Raw genomic sequence first — 8,376 nt, forward strand, 5'->3', positions numbered from 1 at the left:
AGCTGAAGATGGTATTTAAGGTGATGGCTTAGGACATTTCAGGGAGTGACTCACTTTTCTTTGGTAGCTCCCCTGTATACAGTAGGCATTTGTTGTTTTAGTCACTAAGTCATGTTCAACTCTGGGATCCCATGGACTGTAGCCCCGCAGGCTCCTCTGTCTATGGGATTCCCCAGGCAAGAATACTGGAGTGGGTTGCCAACTCCTTCTCCAGGGGATCTTCACAACCCAGGGATCAAACCCGTCTCTCCTGTTTTGCAGGTGGATTCTTTACCACTAAGCCACCAGGGAAGCAGAGAGGAGGTATGCTTCTGTTTTTTCTCCTGGTGATTTGTCTTTTATTGTGGAAGGGCAGAATGAAAATTGTTTTTCCTCCCATACACATGCGATGGAGTATTACTCAGCAGTAGAAAGGCATGTACCACCAACCCTCAAAAGGCATGGTTAAATCTCACGTGCATATTACTCAGTGAAAGAACGCAGTCTGAAGAGACAGCGGGCAGCCTGACCTCATTGATGAGGGATGGGCTCGGTTTGGTAGGTCCTCCTGTTTCCTGGATCTCAGAGGGAGCAGGCTCCAGGGGGCCGTGGAGCAGATATGTGGAGTTCTGCTGCAGATAAGAAATTCAAACTGAAATAGAGATGAATATCTTATGACTTCTCCAAAATAGTTACAGAACAATCAACTGGAAACCATATGAAATGAAATGACTGTAAACACAAACTGTCAAACTTACACAAAATTCACTCAGATTTATTAACAGACATTTAAAATGCAAAACAATCAAAATTACATGCATATATAAGAAAAAATATACATGACCTTGGCTTTGGTCTGCAGATCATGAGCTTTGAGTTTTAACACAGAAAACGCCAATATACAAAAGAAAAAAATATGTGGACTTTATAAAATTAAAGTTTTCTCCCCTGAGAGACCTTATTCAGAAAGTCTAAAGACAAGCCACAAACTGGGAGAAAAATATTTGCAAACACATATCTAATAAAGGATTTGGACCTACAATAGACAAAGGCCTCTAAAACAGCCCCAGTTTAAAAAAAAAAAAAAATGGGTAAGGATCTAACCAGAAACACCTGGCCAAAGGGGATATGCAGATGCTAAATATCATACAAAAATTATACAAAAGTATCATACTACTAGGGAATAACATTTAAAATCATGAGTTAACACACCGCACCTATTAGCACCGCTGTGCTCCGAATATATGACAGTAGCGATTGCTGGAGGGTGAGGAACGACAGAAGCTCTCCTTCACTGCTGGTGGTGTTGCAGGAAGGGGGACCCCTTCCAGGCCCCAAAACTGGGCTCTTGTCTAACACTCGGAAATGAATTGTCCGAGGAGACACACGTGCTGACAAAGAAAGAGACTTTATTGGGAAGGGCGCCCGGATGGAGAGCAGTAGGGGAAGGGAACCCAGGTTTTATGGTGATGGGATTAGTTTCCGGGTTGTCTTTAGCCAATCATTCTGACTCAGAGTCCTGCCTGGTGGTGCTGAAGGAGGAAAGTAGGCCGAACAGATTCCGTCTTGAAAATCAGTCTCTGTCTTGAAACCCCTGTGAACTTTGGACTATATGCTTGGGTGCTCACCCGATGGACACTAAATTATGTGCCCAGTATCCATGGAGATGACGTATCAATTGGAAAAGTGACCCCCGGATAAAAGGCCTTCAGGACTCGTACCAAGACATCCTGTCACCAAGGGAGTGTACTAATTTACCCCAAAGCAAAACAAATTATCTGTACAATATCCATTGATATATGTTACCCTGTTTATCCAACTAAGACTTACTGCATATAAATCATAGCTACCCTTGATTATATCTCTCCTTTACACTATCCAGACTAGTTTCAAGGAATCTGGGGATGTGAGTTTGGGCACGTACACTTATGGTATATAAGGTTGTCACAAAAACTGGTCGGGGTCCTTGGCTAAGAGGAGACTCTGCCTTGGACCCACCCATGTAATAAATTGCTCTTCACTATTTGCGTTGTCCTTCTGAAAGAGTTTGCTTCCCGGAGAGCATGGCTACAGCAGTGCACACCCTGTTCAGCCAAGATGGATGCCAGAGAGGATTCTGGGAGGTGGTTGGACATATGGTGTCTCCTTTTGACCTTTCCCAAACTCTTTCAGTTGGTGGTGGCTCATGAGTTCTGTGTTCCTTACCAGAACCTCCTGTCGTAAAACAACTCATGCAAATGGTTACCATGGTGCCTGGGCAGGGTGGGCGGTTTCAGTCAGTGTGCTTCCTCTAACAGTGGGATGCCTGTACAGCCACTTTGTAAGACAGCTGGGCAGTTTTTTCCAAAGCTAAACAAGTCTCACCTTGGGATGCTCAGTATTTAGTGAACTGCTTTGAAAACCTATCTCCAAATTCAAACAAGGATGAAATTATGCACAGCAGCACTATTCATAATAGCTACAAACTTGAACAAATAAGGATATCCTTCAATAGATGAATGCACAAGCAAAGTGGGAAACATCCATGTCAAGGCAAACAGAACATGCCGCCCCAAGATATGCCTTTCCGGCATAAGGAATATTTCAGTCTTATTAAAAAAAAAAGAAAAGAAAAAAAAACAGGAATCTCAGAAAACTGTATGGAGATGAAGGACATTTACCATAGAAAAATTTCCATATTTAATGGCTTTCCCTCTTTGCACCAGAAATAGAAGGATGATTAAATCTCAAGTAGCTCTTTTCAATGGTGGAGCCCTGACTTAAATCTGCAAACAATCATACATTTCTTTACTGTGTTTCGCATGATAACCTCCCCCAAGGACTTTCTCCTATTGTTTTTATCTGAAGATAGTATTTTAAATAATGGCCTTGGACGTTACAGGGAGTACCTCACTTTTTCTGGGTAGCTCTTGTATATACAGGAGGTATGTGCTTAGTCGCTCAGTCATGTCCGACTCTTTGCGACTCCGTGGACTGTAACCCGCCAGGCTCCTCTCCTCCGTCCAGGGGGGCTCTCCAGGCAAGAATACTGGAGTGCGTTGCTGTGCCCTCCTCCAGGGGATCTTCCCAACCCAGGGATCAAACTCAGGTCTCCCGCATTGCAGGTGGATTCTTTACCATCGGAGCCGCCAGGAAAACACATATAGGAGATATACTGGTTATTAAACTTCTGTTTTTCTCCTGGTAATCTGTTTCTTCTTTTTTACAGGGAAAGTCTCTACCAAGAATCTGGAAGGGTAGAAGGAAAATTGTTTTTCTTTACAAGCATATGCAATGGAACACTGCTTAGCAACACAAAGGAATAAACCATCAACTCATACACTGTTAGTGAAAGAATCCAGTGTAAAGAAGCTGCACACACTATTGAACTCAACGAGGCAGCAGTTGTAACCAGGGAGGGTTAATTTTAAATTTACACTGGATCTGCTTCTTTGACTTTAACCCTTTTTTATTATAATAAATATACATAATGGCCTGCCTCTGGGAGATAATCTGAGCCCCCTATGAAGGACTGTAAGAAAGTGAGACTAACACATCCCCCTGCCTGAGGCTTGCCCTTCTAGGAGACATCTGCAAGGATTGAAAAGTCTTCTTGCTTTGTTTCCTCACCTCCCTCCATTTCTGATCCATAAAAAAGCATGGCCACCAGGCCCTGACAAGATGGATATTTTGAGGCACTAGCCTGCGGTCTTCTCAGTCAGCTGGCTCCCCAATTAAAGTCTCTTCCTTGCCTCAACACCTCGTCTCTTGGATTCATTGGCCTGTTGTGCGACGAGCAGAGTGAGCTTGGACTTGGTAAGACAGTGAGCAGGGCATGAAGCGGGATCTTAATTCCCTGCCCAAGAACTGAACCTGGCCAGCCTGGATGAAAGCCAGGGATCCTAGACACCAGAGCAGCAAGGGCTACGGGCTAGAAGATATTTTCCCTTGAGTCTTTGTCCCAGAGAAAAATGCATTTATCCCGGAGGCAGAGACTGTAAATGCAAGTATAAAATTCATTATTATAGACATAGCATAACAACAAGTGGGAGAGCACAGAGAGAAACCATTTGTTTAGTTGAGACAGAAGCAAGGCAGAGACCCACATCCGGAGAGAAAGTGTGTGGGCAGCCCCCCTGGTGAGGAGGAGCGCAGTAAAGAGGCGGTTAAGTCATTCATACAGGTCGGATCTTCCGGGTCTTTGTCTTCCTTCAGCCAGTTATCTGGTTTCTTTTTCAACCTGATCTACGCTGGGACCCTCCTCTTGGTGTGCACACACCCCCAGCCAAGATGGACCTCAAGTGAAGGGAGGTGCCAGACTCATTCTGACCTGGCACTGTCCCCAGACTTTCAACCCACAAAGAGCCTTCCTGTGCATGTGGAGTGTCTCCTTTGTCCCAAAGGAGGGGGAGCAGCGATTCCTGACTCCTTTTCTCACACAGGGTTTTGCCCCTCTTTGTCCTTGCCTTGACTATTACCTTGACTATTGCCATAACTGTTACTTGAACGTGTTTCCAAGTGACAAACCCTGGCTATTTACCCTGTTGCTGTTGCTACTGCCATTTCAGAGGGCAAACAGGAGGCTGACTGTAAATGCCGTAACCGAAGTCCTGCTGTCCCTTGTCTCAGGAAATGCTAACCGTTGTGAGTATCCAGCTGAAGCCCACTTCCTCATCCCCCGTGAAATGCAAACAGGAGGCCAGTTGCTAGTGTCTAACCTGGAGCCCAGCTATCTCCGACATCAGTGTGACCCCATTTATGACATCCTGGATGAGGCAAAGCTACACAGATAATAAGCAGATCATGGAGTGGGGGTTTAAAGGATTCCATGTGATACTTTAGAATGGGTACCTGTCACTATGCATTTGTCTGAGCCTGCAGATGTGTATAGCCCAAGGGGTCGATTATAATCTATTTGACTTTAGTTATTTTGGGTGTAGGAGTGGAACACACAATGGGACACCGCATCTGACTGTAGTAGAACTACATAGAAAAACCTCACTGTGCGGGATGAGGCAAAAGGCGCTGACAACTGTGGGAAAGAGCAGAATCTGTAGACTAAAGGCAAAACGGAGCTTCATAAACAGTGGGCTTGATTTTACAGAGGTCTCTCCAGGGTGTGGCAGCTGAGAATGCTCAAACCTCTGAACATGTCATCTGGAAAGGAGCAGCACACAGAGAAACGGGGGATGGTGGGCACCGGGTTCTCACTGTGGGACTGACAGCTACACATAAAGGGAGAGAGGGCCTCTGCCCTGGTGACCCTGGGTCTGGGCTTCCTGGGAGGATGACGTGGGGAGCTGACTGGCCGGGGAAACGCACAGACCTCTGCACTGGGAATGCCCTGCACACGTAGGAACCTCACGCCCCGTGGTTCCCCCATACTCGCTGGAAACACTCAGCCCTCCATGATCTGCGAGGTGCCGATTTTAAGACATTTTGACCCCAGGCAAGTATAGGAGTGTGAGGGTCTTCCTTACCCCTAAGCTGTCCCAGAAGCCAGGCCCTGGAGCCTGGAGCCAGGATGGGGATGCCTGGGCCTTTAACCAGCAGCTGGTTGGGAGGAGGAGCCAGTCCTGAGGGCAAGAGCTCCCTGTCGTCTGTGAGGCCCGGGGCCCTGATGGGACTCAACCCCAGTGCGGACACGGGCGGGGCCGGCAGTGGTTCTATTGTCCCAGGGACCTTTTGATGAAAAGGCTTCCCGGGTGTCTCAGTGGTAAAGAACCCATCTGCCAATGCAGGAGACACAGGAGAAGGGGATTTGATCCCTGAGTTGGGAAGATTCTCTGGAGGAGGAAATGGCAGCCCGCTCCAGTATTCTTGCATGAAAAATTCCAAGGGCAGAGGAGCCTGGCGGGCTACAATCCCCAGGGTCAGACATGACTGAGCATGGTCACATGCCCTTTGATGAAACCATGCAACACTGGTCTCAGAAGTCTCCTGACAGGGTTTCAGACTGACATGGGGGTTTTATAGGAACAGAGAAAGAAGCTGAGCTCCTGACAGGCAGCCCTTTCTGGCTCTGAGTTGACTCCACCAGGACTGCACCACAGTCACCCGCGTGGATCTGCTATGACCCACACGCCCCCGCCCGGTCTCTCCTTTTCCTGCAACGATTCCAGTGACATTTCCAGCCTAGACTCTCTCCCAGACCAGGTGCATCTGTCCAGCCACCACATCCCCGTCTCACCTTGAGGGCCAAGAGGCCTCACAGAGGACTGTGACCCTGCTGCTCCCACACCCAGGAGGCAGCCCGACCTCCCCTGGTTGCTGAGCCCAGACGCCCAGGGCCTCCCAGTCTCCCACTTCCTTGTGTCCCAGTGACTGCCAGTTCCCCCTCTAGAGCCTATGGCCAGTCCCCACACTGATTTCCCTCTAGGGCCACAACCTTGGCTCAAGCCTGATCCCTCCCTCAGGCCCTAACAAAGCTCCCTGCCCACAAGGTGAATCTTACACCCCATCTCAACATGGTCCTTCTGAAGCATAAACTGTGGAACCACGTGCTGGGGTCATAGGGCAATATTTCCAGAATTAGCGAAGCTCCATGGCAACCACCGTCAAGGGCCATTCTGTTTGTCATTCGTCATTCTGTCCCTTGGACTTCCCTGGTGGCTCAGACGGTAAACTGTCTGCTTACAATGCAGGAGACCCAGGTTCAATCCCTGGGTCAGGAAGATTTCCTGGAGAAGGAAATGGCAACCCACTCCAGTATTCTCGCCTGGAAAATCCCATGGACAGAGGAGCCTGGTAGGCTACAGTCTATGGGGTCGCGAAGAGTCGGACACAACTGAGCGACTTCACTTCACTTTTCACTTTACATGCTGTCCCTAAACAGCAAGTTCCAACCTCCATATTAGGCAAGGTGGGCAATCAAAAGACCCCCAACCAATGAGAACACCATCCCATCTCATAGGAACTTTCTTTGTCCTGAGACTATAACAATTGCCTCAAGCCCATGAAAGAGATCAGCTCTTCTGGTCGGTCAGGAAGTCTGCCCACTGTCTCATCAGCGGCCCTCCCTACCTCAGTCCTCTGTTCTCAGCAAATTCTCTCTAAAAGACTGTCTGCTCTGCCTGTGTGTCTCTCTGTCTCTCTCCCTGCCATGTAAGGACACAGTGTTGTACATATTATCCTTTGTTTATCCTCACAACACTCCCTTCCCCTTGTAGTTACATATCAGAAAGGCCACAGAGTCACTGAACTGCTAGACTCAATTACTGGGCTATTGACACCAGCCTAAGACTGTTTTTGACAAGATCCTAACACCTCTGTTCCTCATCACTAAGTCCTGACTGCAAGCCCTCGTCTTATATAAGCCCCTGGACTCCTCATAGGAGGGGGCGCAGTTCTCGAAGCATGGTCCTACGGGGTTCCCCTCTCCACTGGCTGGAAATTTCTTTTAGGAAGTTCTATGTTCTGTAACTTCAGAGTTAAATTATTATGCCTTCAAAGATTGTATAAGACATTCACCACAGACCTTTTTCAATTTATAAATCGAGCCAAAGCAAAATTTCTATTTTTAAATAAGAGGTTCTGGGATCGCCAGAGTAGGGTAAAGCTGAGGAAGTCAGGCCCTTTTTGCCTCAGTTCAGTTCAGTTCAGTCACTCAGTCATGTCTGACTCTTTGCAACCCCATGGACTGCAGCACACCAGGCCTCCCTGTCCATCACCAACTCCTGGAGCTTACTCAAACTCAAGTCCATTGAGTCAGTGATGCCATCCAACCATCTCACCCTCTGTCATCCCCTTCTCCTCCTGCCTTCAATCCTTCCCAGCATCAGGGTCTTTCTCAGTGAGTCAGTATTCCCATCAGGTGGCCAAAGTATTGGAGCTTCAACTTCAGCATCAGTCCTTCCAATGAATATTCAGAGCTGATTTCCTTTAGGACGGACTGGTTAGATCTCCTTGCAGTCCAAAGGACTCTCAAGAGTCTTCTCCAACGCCACAGTTCAAAAGCATCAATTCCACAGCGCTCAGTTTTTTTATGGTCCAACTCTCACGTCCATATATGACTACTGGAAAAACCATAGCTTTGACTAGACAGACATTTGTCGGCAAAGTATGTCTCTTCTTTTTAATGTGCTGTCTAGGTTGGTCATAGCTTTTCTTCCAAGGAGGAAGCGTCTTTTAATTTCATGGCTGCAGTGACCAACTGCAGTGATTTTGGAGCTCAAGGGGAAAAAAAAAAACACTCTCACTGTTTCCATTGATTCCTCATCTATTTGCCAGGAAGTGATGGGACCGAATGCCAAGATCTTTGTTTTTTGAATGTTGAGTTTTAAGCTAACTTTTTCATTCTCCTCTTTCACTTTCATCAAGACGCTATTTAGTTCTTCGCTTTCTGCCATAAGGGTTCTGTCATCTGCGTAACTGAGGTTATTCAGGCGGCCTCTCCCTCCCCCGGTGCTGGGAAGCCCA

General features: G+C 47.3%; 1 long non-coding RNA gene across 1 annotated transcript; it reads right to left on the bottom strand.

Annotated features, from left to right (window-relative positions):
• Positions 1-725: 725 nt before the first annotated feature.
• Positions 726-6,477, bottom strand: LOC145528903 (uncharacterized). Its single transcript, XR_014070780.1, has 3 exons — positions 6,149-6,477; positions 3,589-3,953; positions 726-3,207 (listed from the first exon to the last, which is right to left on the bottom strand). It is a non-coding gene; the product is annotated as an uncharacterized LOC145528903 (long non-coding RNA).
• Positions 6,478-8,376: the final 1,899 nt, after the last annotated feature.

The sequence above is a fragment of the Giraffa tippelskirchi genome, chromosome 12 (genome assembly GCF_054371585.1).
Source record: "Giraffa tippelskirchi isolate mGirTip1 chromosome 12, T2T-mGirTip1v1.2.pri, whole genome shotgun sequence".
NCBI classification, from domain to species: domain Eukaryota; kingdom Metazoa; phylum Chordata; class Mammalia; order Artiodactyla; family Giraffidae; genus Giraffa; species Giraffa tippelskirchi.